The sequence below is a fragment of the Petaurus breviceps genome, unplaced genomic scaffold (genome assembly GCF_028583685.1).
Source record: "Petaurus breviceps papuanus isolate PSGF00001 unplaced genomic scaffold, PetGlider_PUasm1.0 90591, whole genome shotgun sequence".
In the NCBI taxonomy this organism is placed as follows: Eukaryota; Metazoa; Chordata; class Mammalia; order Diprotodontia; family Petauridae; genus Petaurus; species Petaurus breviceps.
The window spans coordinates 979,986-987,843 of NW_027187280.1; positions in this window are offsets into that span (position 1 = coordinate 979,986).

The window sequence follows — 7,858 nt, forward strand, 5'->3', positions numbered from 1 at the left end:
AGAGAGAGAGAGAGAGAGAGAGAGAGAGAGAGAGAGAGAGACTTATTCTATATGTGGATGGTGTCATATATTTCCTGAGAACTGAAGAAGATGGGAACTTACCCAGTATAATCAGCAGTGGCTATTTACTGAAACACCACAATGTACAGGGCTAAAGGTGTAAGGCATTCCCATTATTTCTTGGGCACTAAGACATTTGGTAACCCCAGCTGGCTGACCTTGACATACAGGATGACTGGGAGAGTATCTAAGTGCAAGTGAAAGACACTAATCTCCCCAATGCCATCCCAGAGAAGGAGAACAGGGGCACCTGGACCATGTAGGTCCTGATCAAAACCAGACATATGCCCAGATGCTCTCTGCCTACCAGGAATGACCATTCACCACCACCCCAATGTCCAGCTCTATACCACCAGTTTCCCAAATGAAGGACAGATCCAGGTCAGGTCCAGCTCTCTTTGCAACACATCTTAGTCTCTCCCATTAGAATGTGACCTCATTGTGAGTGGAGATTATTTCATTCTTTGTGCTTGGTTCATAGCCTAATACCTGACACACAGTAAGATCTTTCTTGTTGTTTGATTGAGGCAACCAGGGTTAAATACAGGGTCATACAGCTAGTAAGTATTTGAGGACAGATTTGAACTCAAGTCCTGCTGATTCCAGGGCCAGTGCTCTATCCACTGTGCCACCTAGCTGCCCCACATAGTAAGCTCTTAAGATTGATTGATTGAGGAGAGAATTCTGGGAAGATGGCAGACTTTCTGCTCTCTAAATTTCCTCCAGAAAAAAGAAAGAACATCTCATAGCAGCATAAATAAACATGGGACAAAGCAGTTGTTCTCTTAAGACAATTTGAGAAGACTCCAGGAAAGACCTGACCTCCAGGGGTCGAGATTTGGCTTGAGTGAAATAAAAACACCTCCAGGCCTCAGTCTTAGGAATTTTCATTTTGTAGACAATGTGGAGTTCTGATGACTGAGTATGAGAAGATTGAAGGACCTTCCACTATTGAGGAGGAACCACGGGGAGCAAGATCATTTGCAGAATAGAGTTGCTGGGGGGCCCTACCCATGGCTTAGGCATCAAAGGGTGAGCCCAAAGTTGGGCCCAAGACAGACCTCAGAAAATAACAGTAAGAAAGACCTGAGACATCATTTCCCATACCTCAGGGCTACCATTTGATTACACTAATAGATGGTAAAAATAAAATTTTTAAAAAGGTAAATAAAAATGAGTTGCAAAGGAGAAAGAACGCAACCATGAATAGTTACTATAGGGATAAAGAAGTTCTGGGTTCATATTCAGAGGAAGATAATGGAGCTAAAAAAGCCACTTTTCAATGAGAAACATCAAATGGTCCCCAGCACAAAAAGAGGTCTTGGAAGAACTTAAAAAGGACTTTAAAATAAAATAAAAGTAACTGAGGAAAAATTGGGGAAAAAATAAGAGCAGTCCAAGAAAATCAAGAAAATTATGAAAAGAAAGTCAACCAACTTGAAATAGAGAATAAAAAACTTAAGGAAGAAAATAATTCATTGAAAACTAGAATTGGGAAAGAGGAAGCTAATAACAGTCTAAGATGCTAAGAAATCATAAAACAAAATCAAAAGAATGAAAAAATAGAAGAGAAAGTAAAACATCTCATAAGAAAAACACTGTATCTGGAGAACAAATAGAGGAAAAACAATATAAGAATAGTTGGACTACCTGAAAAATATGATAAAGAAAACCTTGATGTTATATCACAAGAAAATATCTAGGAAAATTGCCCTGAAGTTCTAGAACAAGAAGGCAAAGCAGAAATAGAAAAAGTCTACCAATCACCATCTAAAAGAGATCCCAGGAAGAAAACTTACAAGAATATTATAGACAAGTTCCAAAGATCTCAGGTTAAGGAGAAAATATTGGAAGCAACAAGGAAAAAATAATTTTAATATCATGGAGCCACAATAATGCTTGCACAAGACCTAGCAGCTACCACACTGAAGGACCACGGGTCTTGGAATACTATAATCCGTAGAGCAAAAGAGCTGGGGTTATAACCACAGGTAACTTATCCCAGCAAAGTTAAGTATAATCTGGAACGAAAAAAAATGGATATTTACTGAACTGAAAGACTTTCAGATTTTTGTGACAAAACCCCCAGAAATTAAGGGAAATATATATAACAGCCAGGAGAAATATAAGGTAAACATTAAAGACTAATCATAAGGGACTTAATAAGGTCAAATTGTTTACTTCATATATGTGAAAATACTAGCAGTCCTCCTGTGATTGTCATCATTATTTGGGTAGTTTGAAAGTAAAGCTTGGGCTGAGCTGAATATAATAGGGTGATTCTAAAAAAAAAAAACCACGTAGGGAGAGAGAAAAAGAAGTAATTATCTCATTCAAATGAGGCATAAAAGGAAAAACTGATACAGAAGAAGTCAGTTGGGGGGGCGGGGAAGGCTAGGTGGTTATGGAACCTTACTTTCACTGGGAATGGGTTAAAGAGGGAATGAGATTTTACATATATGTGTATGTGTGTATAAATATATGTGTGTGTATGTATGATATATGTGTGTGTGCACTGTGTATGTATGTATGTATAAAAGTCTTCTAAATTCAGGAGGAAGGCAAGGGGATAGGTGAGGGGAGATGATAAGGGAGGTACTTTAAGAGGGCTGGGTAGGTTAAGAAATAGGGAGGGAACGTAGTAGGGTAGAAGTAAAGCAGAGGAGTGAGGAGGGAGGGTAAATAGGGTGAAAAGAATAATGAGGAAATATAGAACAAATAATTGTAACTTAGAATGTGAATGATAACAAAGTTACCCATAAAACAGAAATGGATAGCAGATTAAAAATTTGAACTCAACTATATGTTGCTTTCAGAAAACATTAGAAAAATGAGATACACACAAAGATAAAATAAAGGGTAGGAGTAGGATTTATTATGCAAAAAAGCAGGGATAGTATTCATGATCACAGACAAAGTTAAAGTTAAAATAGTTTTAATCAAATGTGAAAACAGAGAAATTACACTGTACATCAGCAATATTATTCAATATCACTTTAGACCATTTAAAATACTCAGACCATATAAAATACCTGAGTGTCTACCTGCTCAAACAAACAAAGGCATTATAGAAATATAAACGTAAAACACTTTTTATACAAATAAACTCAGGTTTAAATAATTGAAGTAATATTTATTGTTCATGGGTAGGTAAAGCCAATATAATTTTAAAATGAAAATTTTACCTAATATATTTATTTAATGTCATCCCAATTAAATTACTAAAAATTATTTTACTGAGTTAGAGAAAAATAATAATAAAGTTCATTTGGAAGAGCAAAATGTCAGGAACTTCAAAGAAACCAGGAATAAAGAAGTAAAGGAAGTAGACTGAGAAGTATCAGACCTTAAACTATATTATAAGGAAGAGCATTGTTGAAGTGTAAAAAGGATAATTTTGATTATTTTAAATTAAAATCTTCTTGCATAAATAAAACCTATGTAGCCAAGAATAGAAAGAATGAAGAAAATTTGAGGAAAATCTTTCATAGACAGTCTCTCAGATCAGATATGATTGAATTAGAATATATTATATATATATATGAAATGATGAGTTGTTTTATTTAGAAAAGCATGGAAAGAGACCTATGAAGGAACATGATATCTATCCACCTTCAAAGAAATAGATGACAGATGGAAATAAGCATCATATGGTCTTACATGTATGTGTATATATATATATGTGTGTCTGTGTGTGAGTATGATTATAGATATTTATGTATATGTGTATATACATATATATATGCACTTAATTGTAGCCTTCTATAGGGTGGGAGATGGGGGAGAGAGGAAAAAATAAAGTAAAAAGTGTGCAGCAGAGAATGGAGGAAAACCAACAAGGAAGTAAATAAAAGCTGGACGACCTGGTAAACAATGTGTAGTATTTATTGTATAGGTTTTCTTGGAATAGAATTTTATTGTTTTATATTGAATCTTATCTTATGGTTTGCTGTGTACGTGGCAATGTTTTTTTCTTTTATTTTCTCATTTTGTATTTAAGTTTAAAATAAAAATTATTAAATAAAAAAGTTTTTTACAAGATTGATTGATTGACTGCATGCCATCTAGCTCTAGTTATCAGCAGAGAAGTTTGCTGAAAACCTCTTCCTATAGCAAGGGCCTGGGTTTGTTCTAAGAGGTCGGCAGCCTCTCTGTGCGCCTCTTCACTGCTTTTGAGAGAAATTGTTTTGCTCCTTGGAAAATTCCAAGCCTGTTGGACAGAAGAAGCACCAGAGCAACCATGACAGATTCCCAAAACAATAATCAAAGCATCCATGAATTCAAAGCTTTGCAGTTTATGGTGTATTTTCCTCTGAGACAGGGGGTGCAAGTGCTGTTATACCTGTGTTGCAGAGAAGAAAAATGAAGTTGAAAGTTCAAGCAATTCATGTTGCTCTAGCTAGCAGGGGCCAGACTGGGTTTGAGACTCATATCCTTTAGTTCCTAGTTAAAGGCTCTTTCTCCTAAACTTTCTACTCTATTTTTTCTCTATTTCTTATCAATGTCTTTTTTCTCTTTCCAAGTAACTTCCCACTACACTCGCCTCATCCCAATAAAATCTCCTTTAGAGCAAAGGAAAAGATCTATGTGTAACCCATCAACAAAGCAGAATCAGATATGCTGTATCTCGCTTATAAGAAGAGGGCTTGGGGTAGCTAGGTGACGCAGTGAATAGAGTACCAGCCCTGGAGTCTGGAGAACCTGAGTTCAAATCGACCTTAGACACTTAACACACTTACTAGTTGTGTGACCTTGGGCAAGTCACTTACCCCCAATTGCCTGGCCTTCCCCCCTCCAAAAAGACCAAAGAGAGAGAGAGAGAGAGAGAGAGAGAGAGAGAGAGAGAGAGAGAGAGAGAGAGAGAGAGAGAGAGAGGGCTGTGTTACATCCTCTCCTCTTTGGAATCAAGATGATTCACTACAATTAATATGAAGTGCAGCTGACTTTCAGTGTTGATTTAATTTAGAATATTGTAGTTGTTGTATATGTTGTTCTCTTGGTTCTATTTTCTTCATTATGCATTCATTCAAGTCTCATCACATATCTCTGAATTTAGTCAATAACCAACATTTATTAAGCACTTTACTATGTGCCAGGAAGTCTGCTAGGCATTAGGGATACAAAGGCAAAAGTGAAAATGTCTCTGCCCTCAAGAAGCTTATAGTCAAACTGGGGGTGACATGTACACATATTAAAAATAAATAAAAGTTTGTTTTGAAAGGAAGGATCTAACAGCTAGAGAAGATCAAGAAAGTCTTCATATAGAAAGTGGTACTTGAGGTAAGCCTTGAAAGAAGCTAGGGATTCTTAAAGGTAGAGGTAAGGAGGGAGTGCATACTGGGCATGAGGGACAGCCAGTGCAAAGGCAAGGAGGTGGGAGATGAAATGATATATGTAAGGGATAGCAATAAAATCAGTTTGGCTGAACCGTGGAATTTGGGAAAGGAAGTAATGTGTAATAAAGTTGAAAGGAAGTCAGGTTGTAAAAAGCTTTACTTGCCATACAGAGGAATATATATTTGATTTTTGAAGTTACAGGGTAGCCAATAAACTGTAGTTTGTTGAATAGAGATACGGGGTGGGAAAGAGATATGGTCAGGTCTGCATTTAAAAAATATTTTTTAATATTTGGAACCTGCCAAACACCACCAAACAATCAAAAGAGGATTATTACACAGGAAACCACAAATTTCCACGTTAAACAGTGTGGCTCTTTTCTTTTTTTCCCCTCTAAAGAATACAGTACATTTAGCACATTGGTTCCAAAGCTTCCCTACTTGTCTATGTTTCTCTCCAAACCTCCTCTTCTGGGTCTTTACTGGCTCCACATTGCCATTTTTACCCTTCTTTGCTTTCCTTTTCTGCATCGCTGTCATTATACCTTCCCCCCTTTTGTCCCCTCCCCCTAAGAAACATCCTCCTTTGTAATCAATATGTGTAGTCAAGCAAGATAAATCCCCGCTTTGGCCTTGTCTGAAAATACATGTTTCATTCAGCACCTCTAATCCATCACTCCCCTGTCAGAAGGCGGGCACTATGCTTCATCATCAGTCCTTAGATTTGTGGTTGGTCTTTACCTTGATTAGGCTTCTTAAGTCTTTCAAATCTGCTTTTCTTTGTGTAACAGTGCCTCCTTTGGCTCTTGCTGCCTGAAAGCTGCATATGCTATGTTCAACCCCTTCCCCAGGGCTCTCTGATACCCTCAAAGGGGTTAGGGGTGTCCAATCTCTGTACCATTGGCTCCAGTCCTCAATTGAGCCCCTCCAATTGTGCAGGTAGTCTCCTGAACCCCAGTTCCATGTAATCACTTAAGAGTTGGATTAGCTTTCACAAAGGAATACTTACTTCAGAGGTACAGCAATAAACAAAAACCCATCACCCCTCCCCCAAGAGGGGGAGGGCATAATCTGGGGGTGGGGCATAATCCTCCCATGCCACTTCATTTTACGGGGAGGAGAGCAGAATTAGGTTCACTGCTTAGCTGAGTTCCTAAATAGCATAATTCCACACATTTCCAATCCAAAGCTCCCATTTGGGTTTAAGACTCAGGTATCCTGGCTGTTCAGGGTTTCCCTGCTAGGCTGGCAGCAACATCTTGTCACCTGCACCGCAAACTTAAAGACAAACAAAACAGAACAGACCAAAACTCCAAGCCTGTTTCTTGGGACTAGAGGATCTAAAAGGGGAAGGGAAGAGGGGGCAACTGTCCTTATCTTCACCCAGCTCAGTTCATGGTGCCAATGCTGTGTGTGAACAGGGCCTTCACCCCTGTGGAAGCAGCTGGGGAGGGAGGGAGGGAGAGAGAGAGACAGAGAGACAGAGAGACAGAGAGAGACAGAGAGAGACAGAGAGAGACAGAGAGAGAGACAGAGAGAGACAGAGAGACAGAGAGAGACAGAGAGACAGAGAGAGAGACAGAGAGACAGAGACAGAGAGAGACAGACAGAGAGAGACAGAGACAGAGAGACAGAGACAGAGAGAGAGACAGACAGACAGAGACAGAGAGACAGAAATACAGAGACAGAGACAGAGAAACAGAAGAGAGAAAGAGACAGAGACTATCCCATTCTGATAGTTTAAAGATACAGGTAGTTCTGACAATGTAGAGAAACCTAGAACATATTTTCACAGAAGCAGGGCTCCCCCATCTCAAATGATCAGAGCATTCACAAAGAATGGTAGGGCTTGTATGAACTGATGCAGAATGAAATGAATAGAACCATAAGCACAATTTATAAAATGATTCCAGCAAAGCACTCTCACATTTGCAATGTTGGAATCATTTCATAGATTGTGTTTATGGCTCTGTTCACTTTATTCTGAATCAGTTCATGCAAGCCCTACCAAGTTTCTCTGAAATTATCCTTTATGCCATATCTTACAGTGCAATAATATTCTATTCTATCCATAAACCATAGTTAATTTAGCCATTCCCCAACTGATAGACATCCCTTGAGTTTCCAATTCTTTGTTACAACAAAAAAAAATTGTTGAATGTATTTGTGCATATGAGTTCTTTTCCTTTTTCTTTAATCTCTTTGGTGCATCACTGGTTCAAAGGGTAGACACAATTTAGTGATGGGGGAGGGTACATAGTTCCAAATTGCTTCCAGAAGCATTCCCTCCAACAATTGTCATTTTCTCTTTTTTCATATGTGAGAATTCCTTTGGATACCTACTCTATTCCAATCAGTATTAATCAGATTGATATTCTACATTAATCAAATAGGTATAGATAGGTTCTTATAGTGGGCCTCAAACTTTAATGTAACATTCACTACTTGTTTACCAAGTTATG